Here is a 17450-nt window from a genome sequence, read left to right as displayed (position 1 = left end):
CAGGCTCCATGCACCGGGAGCCCGACGTGGGATTCGATCCCGGGTCTCCAGGATCGCGCCCTGGGCCAAAGGCAGGCGCCAAACCGCTGCGCCACCCAGGGATCCCGAGAATTATATATTAAGTGTAAATGAATGGTTCGGCTGTTCACTTCTTGTTTTTAAGATTTATTTATTTATTTGAAAAAGAGTATATTGGAGAGAACCTGAGCAGTTAGTAAGAATAAGCAAATAACTATTAATTCTATGATATACGGAGTAAAATGATCGAACTGACTCAATTTAAGTAGATTTTCCAAACAAAAGAAAAGAAGTAAATTGGGCTAGAAGAATAAATATGGATCTCATGTAAATAGCCTTGAATTTATATTATATAATTTATATTTAATATTTTCAGGACTAAAAGCAGTAGAGACATATTATTTTTCATGCAGAAACATACGGTATTTTAGGAATACACACATTTTTAGGAATACACACACACACATATATATAGATAGATAGATGATAGATAGACACACACATATATATAGATAGATGATAGATAGATAGATAGATAGATAGATAGATAGATAGATAGATAGACTCATACACATAGGAATGTATTCTAGGAATATATATGTAGAGAGAGTAGTTGATAAAGTAAATAACTTTCAGAATGGTTTAGCAAATATTAAAAGAATAAGCATAAACATGCATACCTAGAGAGGAGATCATGAATTCCCATTCATTTAACTGAGATGGAAACTGCAGAGAAACAGTTTTGGCAGGAATTTCTAGTTGCGTCCTGTCTTCCCTGGTAACAGAACTCTGATTTTATATGAGGCAGCAATGGAACCAGATGAAAGAAAACACCATGCAACTTCCCTTGCAGGTGAATGGGGCAATGTAATGAGGTGTGGCAAACGAAGCGTAAACAGATATTGTTGGTTAAGACTTCATAGAGAACTCTTTTGAAAGGAGTTTTTGCACTTCATTGTTTCTCCTTCCTGCTATCTGTAATGTGTTCTTGATTCTGGAAATACCAGTAGCTATCTTTGTCCCCTGAAGCAACTTTAATGATTAATGCCAAATGTCAAGATATTGACTGGAAAGATAGAATTTGGAATGATTAGTAAATGCATACCAGCTCTTGGCTGCCTACATTCAGAATAAAAAATAAACCATTGTGTGTTTATGCCAAAATTATTTTGAATTTTCTTATATGATGCTCAAACTGACACTGGTAAAGGATCTCTGGTGAAATGTCAAATGAAGTGCTAATACAGAAATGCAAGATCATTACAATGATGTCAAATATTTTAGATAAAATTTCCAAAAAAATTCCCCTTTAGAAGAAAATTGGTTCCAATGAACTTGTTGTGCCTCAACTAACTGTACATATTACATACATGCATAGTCAGAAGGTGAATAATAAAATGCAACTTCCAACAACAAAAGTAGAGGAAGAACATTCTAGGGGAAGGGGTTTTCTCAGAAGGCTTCTGAGGATCTATAGTTGCCTTTCCCTGTTGAGTGGATATTGCCTGATACAGGATCTGGACTGCAATGATTCATATGCTCTTGTAGAAATTCTCCATTAATAATTTATCATGGTGAATTATATTGGTGGATTTTCTTAAAACAAACTAATCTTGAGTTCCTGGAATAAAGCAAATTTATAAAATATTAATTAGTTGTGTTTTGTAAAGGGCCCCTAATATTGTTTCTAAGTTTGTTTATATCAAACGATATTAGAACCATCAGGTACAGGGACCAGAAACTGAAGAGAAGAGTTGACAGTAAGTAACCTAAACGATTCTACTGAGGTATGGCCTAAATATTAGGCTTAATTTCTGGTTATAATCTCTACTCATTCCAGAGTTACTTTCCGAACTACATGTGTATGATCCATATTTCATGCAGGCAAGCTGAACTTAAAGCAATTGAATTGAAATTTGGGCTGCACCCATGGCTGAAGAGAATTTATAGTACAGACTCAGCTGATTAATTGCCCCCTTAAAATAATATTCTTCAGAGGAAAGCAGCAGAATTTATAATCTCTACAACATGTCATAGTATTCACAATTTCAATGAAAGAAGAAAACATGACCCATTTCGAAAGAGAAAGGATCACCAGGGAATAAACACGAAATAACCCTGATTTTGTAATTATGAGAAAAGAGTATTAAAGTAATTAATACATCTATGCCCAAAGATGTGGATAAAATATAATGATGACAATAAAAAGAGAAGAGTTCTCAGTACAAATAAACCAAACAAACTCTGTGACAATGCACCATATAACATAAAATATTGGGCAGCCCATGTGGCTCAGCGGTTTAGTGCCGCCTTCGCGCAGGGCCTGATCCTGGAGACCCGGGATCGAGTCCCGTCGGGCTCCCTGCATGGAGCCTGCTTCTCCCTTTGCCTGTGTCTCTGCCTCTCTCTCTCTCTCTCTCTCTGTGGGTCTCTCATGAATAAATAAATAAAATCTTTAAAAAAAACCCATAAAATATTCACTAAATAGGCTTATGAGCAAAACAGTAAGCTTGAAGATTGATCAGTAGAAATGATCTATTAAAAAAAAATCACTGTGGGAAAAAAAAAATTGTCTCAGGGATTTGAGGGACAGTATCGGAGGTCAAATACATGTGTAATTATAGTCCCGATAGAAAGAAGAGTGTGGTTCAGAAAACAAAAATGCAGTTATAATGACTGTTCCGGAAAAAGCATACATTTATATAAATTTAGAAATTTAAAAGCTCAGAGAATATCAAACTGGAATGATAAAAACAAAATTTAAACCACTTATGTACATCACAGCCAAACAGCTAAAGAACAAAAATAAAGCAAAAAATTAGAAAGAAGCCAAATAAAAATGGCACATTGCATGTGATGGAACTTGGTTGAATATTCAGAAAATAGGGAGGCCAGAGGTAGTAGGAAAATACTTTTAAATTCCTCGGGGGAAAAAAAGTTAACCTAACATTCTAAAACTGTCAAAAATACACTGGAAGAATGAAAGCCAAATACATATGTGAGATGAAAGGAAACTAAAAATTGTGCATGTGTTTTTTTTTTCTTATTTTTCGCCAAAGGACATGCAATATAAGAAATGCTAAAGCAAAATTCTGACCCAACACAAAACTCAAAAAAAGAAACTGAAGCCCATTGTAAATACTAATATGAGTGAAATAAGCAAAATTTTAATATTGTATTGAGATTTATTATAGACAGTGATGTAATGTGTATTATAACTAAAACATCAAAAACTTATACAGATTAAAGTTTTTCACATTTTCGGAGGAAGGGTGAAATAGTAACTCTAAACTCTCTGATGTTCAGTGTATATACTGGAACCCTTAAAAAAAAAAACAAATGAGGTAAAAACGAATATTTTTCTGGAAGTTCCTCACATTCATGTAGAATTTCTTATGAAGTTCAAAATCGAGTTAAATCACATCATAATTTAAAATTATGGGAAAGCCTAAGAAGAGAATACACCAATATGCGCTTCTCTTTTGGAGATGATACTAGTGGTGACAATTTTTTTTTTTTTTGCATTTCCATTGATACTTAAATATGTGTGAAGCACTATTAAAATGGAACATCTTATTAAAAAAGAATAAAAATAATTTGGAAAAGGAGGAAGAAAAATGTTGTAAATAAAAGACCAAAGGGGGTGTTTAATTCGCTGAGTTACATCATAACCAATGTTATAGCAATATCCCAGAATAACTCATATGAGTTTAAATAATTCTACCAACTGCTGTAGGACACGTTTATTCTCCTGAAGGTTTTGATAAGGTGGATATTTGTTGTTTGCCAGGTTCATCTATATGTTTATTAACGATAAAATTACTTTTATATTTTTTGTGGATCATTGATAGCCTTTATCTGTTATTAAATAGATTGAAAAATCTTTATTTTCTCTGTTTATTATCCAAAGTACACTGGAAAGTGGTTTATTCTGAAAAAGGTCTGTGATTAAGTATTTCATTTTTTAATACACCTCGTCTAGCTATTCTCAACAGAGTTTGTCAAGCATCTGCCTAAGGGTGAGTGGCGTACTAACAGGGTCTCATTCCAGATGGTTATACTAGGTATTTTAATACGGAATCTTCATTTTCTGTGCCAATGCAACCAAATGATGTTTCTAATATTGGACTATTAACTATGAGAGATCTTCAATTTGATGTCTGGATCACAGATCATAATATCAATGCAATTTTCTACAACAAATTGTCCCTTCATTTTTTTCCCCAGAAGCATCTGCTGCTTTGAAAGGATTACATTAAGCTTTAGCTTGGATTTCGAGTTCAGGTTTGCTGTGTATAATTTGCGCTGCTTTGAACAGCTGGCTATCACTTTTGCTTTCCCATTTCCCTCACAGTTGAAATGATTTACCACCTGTAGATGCATCCTGTTTCTTCTGTGTTCATTTGTTAGGTTAATTAACTTTTACTCTTTTTGGTTTTTTTTTAATACAAGTCTTAATAGTTAATGCAACCATAAACAGCTCAAGGGTATGCATTATTGTACAAAAAGAAAAGACTGCATTGAGAAGTCTGTAAATTGTGTGAATTTTTCAAAAAAGCAAACTAGTTCCCTCAACTTGCAGGCTATCATATTAAAGCTCAGTTATTTCATAGAAAATTGGAGTTTGATATTAGAACATCTAGACTATCAGTAACCAAATTTTTGGTCAGAAAACAGTCTTTTGTATCTTCATAATTTTCCCACAGAAATATCTGCTTCATTACCACAAATAAAATCAGGGAGCCTAATTTTATTTCCAACATGCCCCTTGGTTGTGATACTTTCCTGATGACTATATATGTTCAATCTGCAGGCAAAAATGTTTTTTTCCCAATTTCCCTTGCCACATTTTTTTCTTTTTACATACCTCAGTTAACATGGTTCCTCTTTCCCTTCAAACCAAATTATAAACTCTAAAATGAGTCATGATAGAAACAAAGAAAAATAATTTTGTATTTTATTTTTACTTCTAGTAGATTTCACCTGAGTAATATGGGTATAAATATGGTATATTTATTTATTTATTATTTACTTATTTACTTATTATTTTAAAAAAAGATTTTATTTATTTATCCATGAAACTCACAGAGAAAGAGGCAGAGACATAGGCGGGGGGGGGGAAGCAGGCTTCCTGAAGGGAGCTCAATGTGGGACTCTATCCCATGACCCTGGGATCATGACCTGAGCCAAAGGCAGATGCTCAACCACTGAGCCACCCAGGTGCCCCTATTTATTTATTTTTTTTCAAAAATAACCCATAGCAGTTCTATTTTAGTTAACACTTACATGGAGAAGCACTCCAGGATGTGAAGTCGTGTGGGCCATAATTTGTATGCCAGGATCAATCTTTTTGGCCCCAGCTCTGTGTTGAACTATTCAATTAGCAACCAGTAAGTATCAAGGCTACTCTGATTAGTTTTGTTCAAGTACAACCAGGCAGCCTCCTGACCAAAATCTTGCTATATACCTTTAGTTTCTTTTTTTAGGAATTTCTCTGATGCCATGAAAGATGCCATCTATGATAAACCAGGTGGCAATCACACATATATACCTAGAAAAAGCAAGAATTAGTAGTACAGGGCCAATTTGACCGTTTGAGGATGGCAACTTGTGGTTAAATAGTTTCCATTTTTATCAGAGAACAGAGGATTTGAGGCAGGGGGTGTTTTTTTCTCTTGAGTGCAGAAATAGCTCCATGTACAGATGGTGACCTCTCAGCTTTCCAGTCAGTGGGAAGCCATGGAGTTTACCTTGATGCTCCCTGATCAAACATCCCTCCTGGCATTCCCTGTGATCTTGGCAGACCTTAACTTCCAGTGTGGGGTGTCTGTCCAGGTTTGTATTGGTGGCAGGTACACATTACCTAATGGAAAACCCACTGGCATGACCCACCACCCCGTCTCTCCCACTGCTGATTTGTTCATGATTTGTTCCTCTAAGGGTGCTTTGTATTTCTACTTTTTTTTTTTTTTTTAATGCTGCTGAGGGGAATTTAATTCCCAAGAATTTAGGTTATGACTTTCAGGAATGCAGACTATGGTGACACAAGGTCAAGTGTCTTTTCTTTCTTCAGCCATGGTTAAAAGAAATCACTGTGGCAAATTATTTTCCTTTCATTTCCCATCACTCCCCGAGGTATTCCTTAAAGCCAATGGCAAAACTCTAATATTCTACTACTTAATGAAAGGTTAATGAATGTATATTATTTGGAGGTTTAAAAACGTTTACAGATTTAAAGGAAGGTGTAAGAACTGCCTTGAAGCTGAGACTTCTGAAAAATATAAGCAATTTTCTTCAATCTCTTATGCACAAAATCACAGAATGAACTCTCTAGCTCATCAGAAGGAGTCAGTGAGCATATTGACTAGTCATCCTTAGCAGTGGTCACCTTAGCAATGCTTCTTGGATTGCTTTTCCCTTTTTTCTTAGTCCGCTCTTCTGGCTTCCCATTCCTGCACTCAGAAATTATTTTTCAAAGTAATCATTGGCACTGAGTTTTTGACGCAGATTAAGTTAATATGTGTCTTTTATATTTTCCTTTTCTCTTTTGGTACTTGATAAATCCAATTCTCTCTCTAAGAAAAAAAATGTGATTATGTATTGCATAACTAAGTTGAAATAATGAACAACTCTAGCTTTTCAAAAATTGGACGTGTGAAGGGCATACATTTGGCCATCCAGTTCTATATAGCTTTATAACTGTTAAGTGAAAAGTTTTATTGGACCCCAAAATAAGAATAACCTTAAACAATGCAAAACTAGTAATAGTGCAAACTAGAGATATTATTATCTAGAAAAAACAAAACAAAACAAAAACCAAGTAGCTACTTTAAAAATACCAGAAACTTCTTTTTCTGCTGTCTACCTGTGTATCCCAACTCCCTCATTTAACACATTCTTTTTTCCATTATGGAAAATATTTATCAGTGAAAACACTGATACAATTGTATGATCACATGTTCCTGCTGACTAGAGGGGATTGTGGGTGAGATGTGCAACTGCTAATATTTTCTGCATAATTTAATGTAGTGACCATGACTTGTCTCCGAGCTCTAGGAGAAAATGGTAAAAACAGAACAAAACTTTGAAAAGCATAGATCTCTAGCAAACACACACAAGCACATGCACTCACACACAATGCTTGACATATTTTCACCCCCAATTCCTTTGCCATATCTTCAACTATATAAACATTTCTGTTATTAAATGACTTTCAATTGAATGAGTGCTGATGGTAAAAGTTATTCCATCTCTCTTGAAGCAGACAGCAATTCAAGGCAAGGTAATGTGCTTCTTAGCATTCCTTTGCTCTGTAGCCCTTTTCAGATTTTCAATGATGTGTAAAATAGAAGAAAAAAAATAGAGAGGCTTGTATTTCTCTTTCACAAACCTGCTGCTCTTATTGTTTTGAATATAGAATCTATTTTTTAAAAATGGCCAAAGAAAGAAATATAAAAATTGAAGTGGAATTTTAGAATAGCTAATGGTTTTACAGTACATTTTTGGAACCTATAGGTGCAAAAGATCATTTAAGCTGAAATATAAATACACAAGTAAAAGAACTAGAGGGTCATAAATGGACAGGAATAAAAACAATTTAAAATTCTGTAACAAGGACTCTAAAAAGTAATTTATTGCAAATCTTGCTTTAGAAATTCATTAGTATTAGTATGAAAGTACTTCTCTGATTCTTGTTTTTAGTAAGCAGTGTTACAGCCCAAAACATCTATAGTGATACTTATACCAAGCATAGTCTAATCACCTAATTTTATAGAAAGAGATTACCCAAAAGGTTAATTAACTTTCTTATTTTAATATAGTTACTGACAAAAATGAGAGTACAGTATATATTTTCTGACATATTTAAGGGGATCCATATTAGGTCAATATGGACTAGTGGCATGGTATACAGCAAAAATAAAATTCATAGTTAATTTCTATATGACAGCATTAATAATAATAATAATCTACTAACTAGCAATTTCAATTACAATAATAAGTTGTATAAGAGTTTGCAACTACTAGACAACTAAATATATATATATTTGTAAATCCAAATGTTTTAGGTTTAAGATATTCATCACAGTTCTTATCATGGTCATTATGTATACTATAAACTGGAGTGAATTTTCATTAGGATTAAATTTCCAGAAACCAGAAAAAAAAATTTCCAGAAGCCTTTGCTTATATCAAATTCCATTATCCAAACTATAATTAATAATAATAATAGTATTAATAATAATAATTCTTTAAGAATTTTATATAATTATTATCACACAAAATGCACTCATGTTAAATAAATTGTTAGAGAGTACTTATTTCCCTCACAAATGTCTTACTTCTTGCTTTATTGGTATGTTATACTGATTTAAATGATTGAAATGGATTGCACAGAGATTGAGAAAAAATAAGGATAATATACACAGTTCTGTCTTGGAAAACTAGAGAAATAATAGTTTTGTCAAAACTAGGAGAGCACAGAGGAAAAAAATGTCACTTTATACTTTCATAAGATCCTGCTCAAATATTAGGAAAGTGCCTTATGATGACTTCTTATGAGACAACCAATCAACCATCTGTCCACTCACTCATCCATCTGTCCAACCATCCAAATTCACTGAGAATTGAGCATCTATATCAGCTTTTGCTGATTAATTTAATTTTGTGTAAATATTTGATGTTTATCAATCTTAATGTGATTTAAAATGAAGTATTCTAAAGAACAAATATTGTTAAAATGTCATACTACCCAAAGCAGTCTAGACATTTAATGCAATCTCTATCAAAATACCACCAGCATTTTTCACAGAACAAGAACAAACAATCATAACATATGTATGGAACTACAAAAGACCCCAAGTAGCCAAAGCCATCTTGAAGAAGAACAAAGCTGAAAGCATCACAATTCCAGACTTCAAATTATATTGCAAAGCTATAATGATCAAGACAATATGGTACTGGCACAAAAAGAGACACACAGATCAATGGAACAACATAGAAAACCAAGAAATGGACCCAAAACTCTATGATCAACTAATGTTTGACAAAGCAGGAAAGAATATCCATTGGAGATTCTATCCATTGGAGTCTCTTCAACAGAAAGTGTTGGGAAAATCAGACAGTGACATGCAAAAGAATGAAACTGGACCACTTTCTTACATACACAAAAACAAATTCAAAATGGGCAAAAGATCTAAATACAGGAATTCATCAAAGTCCTAGAGAAGAACACAGACAGCAACCTCTTTGACCTTGGCTGTAGCGACTTATTAGATAGGTCTCCTGAAGCAAGGGAAACAAAAGGAAAATGAACTATTAGAACTTCCTCAAGATAGAAAGCTTCTGCACAACAAAGGAAACACTCAACAAAACCCAAAGGCAACCTACAAAATGGGAGAAGATATTTGCAAATGACATATCTGATAAAGGGTTTCTATCCAAAATCTATAAAGAACTTATCAAACTCAACACTTCAAAAACAAATAATTCAGTTAAGAAATGGACAAAAGTCATGAATAGACCTTTTTCCAAAGAAGACTTTCAGATGGCTAAGAGACATATGAAAGGATACTCAACATCATTCATCATTAGAGAAATACAAATCAAAATTACAATGAGATACCCTCCTCACAACTGTCAGAATGGCTAAAATGAACAACCCAGGAAACAACAGATGTTGGCGAGGATATGAAGAAAGTACACCTCTTGCACTGTTGGTGGGGATGCAAACTGGTTCAGTCACTCTGGAAAACGTATGGAGTTTCCTCAAAAAGTTAAAAATAGAACTACCCTATGATCCTACAATTGCACTAATAAGTATTTACCCGAAGAACACAAAAATACTTATTTGAAGGGACATATGCATGCTGAGGTTTGTAGCAGTATTATCAACAATAGCCAAATTACAGAAAAAGCCCAAATGTTCATCAACTGATGAGTGAATAAAGAATAGGTGGCATATATATATATATATATATATATATATATACACATATATATATACACATATATATATATATAATGGAATATTAGCCATAAAAAGAAAGAAATCTTGCCATTTGCAATGACATGGTTGGAGCTAGAAAAATATTACACTTAGTGAAATAAGTCAGTCAGAGAATGATAAATACTGTATGATTTCACTCATATGTGAAATTTAAGAAACAAAGCAGATGAGCACAGGAGGGAAAAGAGAGAGAAAAACCATAAAAGAAACTTTTAACTATGTAGGACAAACTGAGGGTTGCTGGAGGGAAGGTCAGCAGGGAGACCGGTTCAATGGGTGGCCCATAACAGAGAGGACACTTGTGATAAGCACTGGGTTTTATATATAAGTGATGAATCACTACATTCTATTCCTGAAACTAATATTACACTGTATATTAGCTAGAGAGAGAAGCAGGCTCCTCCCAGGGAACCTGATGTGTCACTTGATCCCCGGACCTGGGATCACGCCCTGAGCCAAAGGCAGACACTCAATCACTGAGCCACCCAGGCATCAACTAAATGGAATTTAAATAAAATCTTGAAATAAATAAATGTGGTATTTTGATATTTCAAACAGTTCTTTTACATTTTCATGTGATTTCACCCTCATAGAAATATTGTACTAATGTAAGGAATCCAGAGGGTCCAGTTAGCATCCTTCTAGATCTCTCTTCATCTAGCTGTTCATCTGTATCCTTTATCCTATCCTTTAATAAACTGGTAAATGTAAGTGTCTGAGTTCTGTAGCCATTCTAAAAGATTAATTGAACCCATGGAGGGATGACACTAAGTGTATTTCAAAAACAATAGCAAAAATACAAAAGTGTATCATTCATTATACATATAAAGAAAATTCTCATTTGTACTTTTTTTAAAGTTTTTTTCTTTTTTAGATTTATTTACTTATTTGAGAGAGTGAGAAGGAGAGCATGTGAGCAGTGGGAGGGGCAGAAGGAGAGGAGAGAGAATCTCAAGCAGACCCCACAGAGTGCAGAGCCCCTCATGGGGTTCGATCCCACCCTCTCCCTGAGATCATGATCTGAGCCAAAATCAAGAGCCAGACACTTAACTAGCTGAAGCACCTAAGGGCCCCTAAACTGGTTTTACTTTTTACTGTTTTGGGGTTTTCAACAATTTTCTTTCTGTCCTGTTCAGGATCCAATTATTAAGCACTTGTAGACAGTGGTGGTATCTGGGTCTGTTCAAGATTATGAACTGTTTATAATACAATGTTTCAATGCAGCAATCCAAAATAAGTTGTATTCTCATTTCTTGACATAGTCTTCCTCCCTTCTAAACAATAATTTCTGTAGAAGTAGAAGTAGAAAAAGAAACTTTTATTGTATAAATATATCTATATGTATATATGTATATGTATATAATTCAAATACAATTCCTATTCAGACGTCTACAACAGTTTATCTCCTCTTTGAAGATTTTCTCATTTTCTTCAAAGAAATGGTTTTGTATTTTTCAAAGTAACCATTGTTCCAAACTTAAATGTAGGTGTGAAAATTTTAATGGCTATATGCAGTTACCGTAGACTTTCTTAGCATTTGTGAGAACAATTTATTAATAACCTATAAACCACAACTATGCTTTCAATATAAAATAATTCATCACACATGAAGTAAACAAATGGGATGAAAAACATTAGTTTTGTATACTCATTTTTTTAAAGATTTATTTATTTATTCATGAGAGACACAGACTGAGAGAGAGAGAGAGACAGGCAGAGACACAGGCAGAGAGAGAAGCAGGCTCCTTACAGGCAGCCCAATGTGGGATTCGATCCTGGATCCCAGATCATGATCTGAGCCGAAGGCAAGTGCCCAAATGCTGAGCCACCCAGGTGTCCCTTGTGTATTCATTTATTATTTAATTTTAAAATATAAAATCTAATGAGAGTAAGTTAATGGTGACCAGATACTTAAATTATTAATGTATTGAGAAAAAATAGGCATATGTATTTAATAATGTTTAGGGAAGAGTATCTAATAATAATATAATCAGAAAGAGATTTTGTACTTGTAAAGCAAGCAACCTAAAATATTACATTTGACAAAAGAGAAATATTTTAGTCATAGAGTTTTCACAAAATTTTGTTTACAATTAGATAACGTATTAATGAATGAAAATTAAGAAATTATAGTCACATCAAGCAAGTTATTGTGGGTTTTTTTTAAAGATTTTATTTATTTATTCATGAAAAACACAGAAAGAAACAGAGACACAAGCAGAGGGAGAAGAAGCAGCTCCATGCAGGGAGCCCGATGTGGGACTGGATCCCCGGACCCCAGGATCACACCCTGGGCAGAAGGCAGATGCTCAACCGCTGAGCTACCCAGGTGTCCCTCAAGCAAGTTATTGTTAAACATTCAAAACTGGAACTTTATTTAAATTCAGTAAAGTAGTTATGAAAACTCTCTGAATAATATCTTCAATTGTTTTATAACTTTTTAAATGAAAATTCCTTTAAAGTTAAAAGTTAGGTTTAGCCTATCACCAAATGTACCTGGTTGTTTTAAAAACTTTTACCTGCACTATATTATTTAAAACATAAATTGATAATACAAATGTTTTGAAAACAAATAAAGCTAGGTCATGACATAGGTCATAGAAAATGATTTTTTTGACAACTATCAAAGGGTAAAGTTTAAAACCACTATGTTCAGATCGTATATCTTTGTTCCATTGTTAGCTAAATCATCCTATCTTCATTTTTGACAAACTTATTTTTAATCACAAATTATAGCTAAAACTATGTTCTGAGAGAACATAAATTAATTGAACCTTATTTGTAATTGAAATGACAAAATGTAACAGATTAAATTGTATCCCCCAAAAGACAGATTTCATATCCCTTGAGATCTGTGAACGTTGCTTTATGTGGTAAAATATGGGATTAAATTAAGGATTTTGAGAGAAGGAAGCTCATTCTGAACTATCTAGGTGGGCCCTAAATCCACTGACAAATATCATTAGGGGAGTGAGACAGAGAAATGAGACTGGTATAGAAAGAAGAGAAGGCAACATGAGGGGAATGGCAGAGGCTGCAGAAACGCAGTCACCAAACAAGGGATGCTGACTCCAGAAACTAAGAGAGTCAACAAAGTACTTCTCTTCTTCTAAAGTCTCTGGAGCAGTGTGGGGTTAGCCAAACTTTGGTTTGAGTCTTTTGGCCTCTGGATTGTGAGAAAATAAATAGCTATTATTTTAAGTGCCAAATTTTTGATAATCTGTTACGCCAGCCCTAAGTAACTAACATCAAGAGAAAAATAGCATTTTAATTAGCTGATAATTTGAAATTAAATAGTATTGTGGGTTTTAAAAATTTATAAAAGGGTTTGAAATCACAAGATAGATCAGTGGTGGTGTGTAATCAGGGTACTTAAATTAGCCACTCTACTGACAAAATGAGAAAAAATTATTAATTAGTACAAATCAAATCATTTTGTCTCTAAGTTTTACACATAATTTAGAAGTTTTTAAATTATGCTTTTTAGGTTGATTAGAGAGTAACTTGCCAATATTTTCCTTCCCTTTCATTAACATGAAAACTAAAGCTTTAAAACTTTAAGCATTCAAGACATGATACACATATTGGATGGATATCAAGAATGAGACATTCTGCTTAGCAGTGTCTTGTGAATTTCATGTTGCAAATGTGGTCTTGAGTGTTTACGATATGCTTCCTACCTATTTGTATCAGTAACTCTAAATATTTGCCAGTATTTTGTGAATTCAGGGCAAGTATTACTATTAATACTTTAATACTTCATTAAAATTTCTTTTTACTTCTTTGGCAAACTTAAATGTGGTGGTTTAAAATAAGATGGTTAATAGGACGCTCTTGAATTTTCATTATGTTTGTAATTGCACCAATATACACATGGGTTTTTGAAGCTGGTCGAGGTCTGAATATTAAAAATGAAGAAGGATCCACTCACTGTTATACAAGGCTGTCGAACAGTCTGAACATGACTCAGTGAGACAGGTCAATCTTCTCTGATATTTATTTCTCCTTGAGTCTCTTTCACTGCATTTGTCAGGCTTGTCTCTATGGAATTAAGTCCCATTCATTTTCAATAGGTTGATATTGCTTTTCACTGATGGTCATCTAGAACTTTTTCTATCTGTGGTGTCCTATAGACTCTCCTGCATTCATTTTGTAATTTTTTTTATATCTTTTGAAGCATGAGCAAGGAAAAAGTACTAGTATTTTACATGGTCTGGCTCCTTTTTTTTTTTAACTCAATAATCTGAGATAGGAAAAGTGAATTCAGGATTTAAACACATACCTACAATATATCGTGTCTAGACATTGCTGTGTGAGTAGAGGAAATCCCAGAGCACAAAGGCTGGCTTGCCTTGTGACAGGTAACCTACAGGGTGACAGCACGTAGACTTCTATCCTGCAGCTTATTACGTTGAGCAATAAAGCAGAGAGCAATGGTGTCTGTTGCTTTTATAACTCCTGTAAGAGAGATTTTTAGTGTCACTCTGACTTCATAATATTGTTATTAACAATTTTTCAAATGCACCACTGTAATAGAAATCATGGTCCATTTTATTTTTGAAGCCTTGATCTCAATATTTCTTTCCATGTAGGTCTCCACAGCATAATGTATGTATGAATTGACTGATTTACTCATTTCTCAATGAGTGCACCATTAACATTATCATTTGTAGATAAAATAATAAAACTTTTAATATAAAAGTATCTTTAATTTTCCCAAGAAATGATTTTTCTTTCTTTTCATGCTGCTGTCTTGGCTTGGTTGCTTATAATTTCCTGCTTGGAATAATACATTAGTATTGTTAGAAAATATTCTACAATACCTCTGCTTTTGTATTACATCCGAAATTGCCTACAGAATTACCTCAAATTATCTAAAAATAAAGGTAACCCTATAATCAATTATTTAAACATAAATCTTTGTGCTTTCTCCAATGTCACCAAAATAAAATTTCAAATTATTAGAAGGGAAGTCCCACCCATTTTATCATGTGGTGCAGACTTAACTTACCTGTTCCATCCAAATGAGAAAGGAAGAAAGAAAATTACCTCTGTTCACAAGTGAGATGATTTTGTATGTGAAAAACCTTAAAAGTTCTGCAAAGTAATTGTTAGAATTAATAAACAAATTCAGCACGGTAGGAGGATACAGAGTGAACACACAAAATCAGTTTAATTTTTTATACACTAACCATGAACAAGGTAAGAAAAAAATGAAGAAAACATTTCCATTTATGATAGCATCGAAAAAAATAAAATATTTAGGAATTAACTTAACCAGGGTGGTGAAAGCAGTATATAATGTGGCTGTATTTTTTTCTTACCCAATCTGCCAATCTCTGTTTTCTGATTGACATACCTAGATCAATTATATTTAAGATAATTGTTGATTGGTGACACTTAGGTCTGCTATTTTATGTGTTTAAAATTTTTTCTGGGGTTCCTTGTTTCTCTGTTTCTCTTTTCTTGCCTTACTGAAGGTTTCTTGAATATTCTTTTAGGATTCAGTCTTGTATTATTTATAGTGTTTTGAACATATCAGTTTTTATACTCTTGTAGTGGTTGGTTTGGTTTTTACAATATTCATTCATGACTTAGTCCGGTACCAACATTTTATCAAAATTTGAAAAACAAAGTTGTTTTCAGTACCTCTAAATTAGACAAGTGTTCTTTCAGTTTTTTAGGTTATAGAAGGCAAGTCATGATAATCTTCATTTTTTCCTTGATGCTAATGCTCTGATCTGGGAAATAACTCATCAAGTTATAATGCAAATGTTTATATACTCCTCATAAAGCATTAATTATTTATTCCACAGGTTTTTTAGTCTTTGATTAGCATAAGGAATCTCTTATATGCTAATTATATACCGAATTTTGTTATACATTTACACAAAATATAAACATAGAAATATGCTTATATTTGCTACATAGTAATCCTTTTGAAATAAATATCATAATCCTTGAATATATTCTCTCATATTTTCAGAACATTACTAGTGTATTTCAAGTTATTAGTTGATAATGTGGTTATTTCAAGCCACCTTCTTAAGAATAATAGAATTTCAATTGAAACAAAAATTCTTTACTCTTGTTGCTTTCATGTAATGTAGACTCCAAATTGCAAATGACATACAGGATTGCTGATTTGTGTCTTAAAGGACATGAAGATTTTAGTTATGGAAAATTTCTGTAATACATGTTGTTACTGTGTTAGATTAAATTAAACACAATGATGAATATATATGTAAAAAAAAAAAACAGTTTACAAATTGTAAAAAGTTGACAAATAGCACAAAATCCAGAGAAACCAAAGGATGTTTACATAACCTCCTGACCATATTAATAATTCCTTCTTTTCTATGTAAGATTCAGTAACTTCTAATTCTGATAATAAAATATTCTCTAGTAATAATCATCATGATGTTGCTAAAATTACATTGATTATTTTGTACAACAGTTTTAGACATCTGTTATTTGGGGGAAAATTTACAAAATTTACAAAACCTTACAGCAATAGATAGTAAACACTTAAATATTAGGTAGTCAGTGCTTTTTAATGTAATGGAAGGAGTTGGACATTACCAACTCTTGGTTTTTGCAAGAAACTTTAGCTAGGAGAGATGGGAGGGGAGGGTGGACAAGATGGGGAGGAGGGATGGGGAAGAAAGAGTGTTAAAAAAGCATAGAAATCAAAATAGTTTCATTTTCATTCTGATGTTGAATTTATGATGAATGATCACAATGAAACGATTGCTGTGTGCCCTGCAATTCCTGACTTAATCAATGCAGAATTTAGGGATAAGGATGTGTGGGGATTCCCGGATGGGCACAGCTTCCTCCACATAGCCCCCTCCCATGCCAACAAAACCAGTGTTCATCTATAAAGTGATTTAAATGTACTTCCGAAGTTGAGGAGTCTGAGGAATAGGGCCCAGCCGGAGACCAGAAGTGGAAGAAAATGATCAGTAGCAAAACCTGACTGGGGACAGGTATTGAAGCCCACAGGCTTTTTGGAGATAAAAGGCCACTGATAAATCAGAAAAGAAGAAAGTCAAAAGAAATTTTAACCGATTTCCTGGTTCTTAGGTGTCACCTGGGCCCCATCCCTACCTTCTTTCTTTCTTTCCATCTAGCTATAAACTATAGACACTGCATGGAGTCTTAAAATTTAGAACCAAATACTAGGATATAGCAGAGATTTCTGGTGGCACGGTGGCATCAGTGAGCTGTTTGGTCAGTGACAGGAGAAGCAGGACACAGATCCCCTCTTCTCGCCATAAGCAACCTCTGTTGCTTGTCCCAGTGTTCCATGTAAATATTATCTTTTTCCCTTCAGGAACAGATTAGGAATGGTCTCATGCTCTACCGTTGCTTTCTTGAAATTCTTCATTTTTAAACAAAGGGCTCTGTACATTACATAGTTGGT

The sequence above is a fragment of the Canis lupus genome, chromosome 17 (genome assembly GCF_048164855.1).
Source record: "Canis lupus baileyi chromosome 17, mCanLup2.hap1, whole genome shotgun sequence".
In the NCBI taxonomy this organism is placed as follows: Eukaryota; Metazoa; Chordata; class Mammalia; order Carnivora; family Canidae; genus Canis; species Canis lupus.
Note: the sequence above shows the minus strand (reverse complement) of the source record.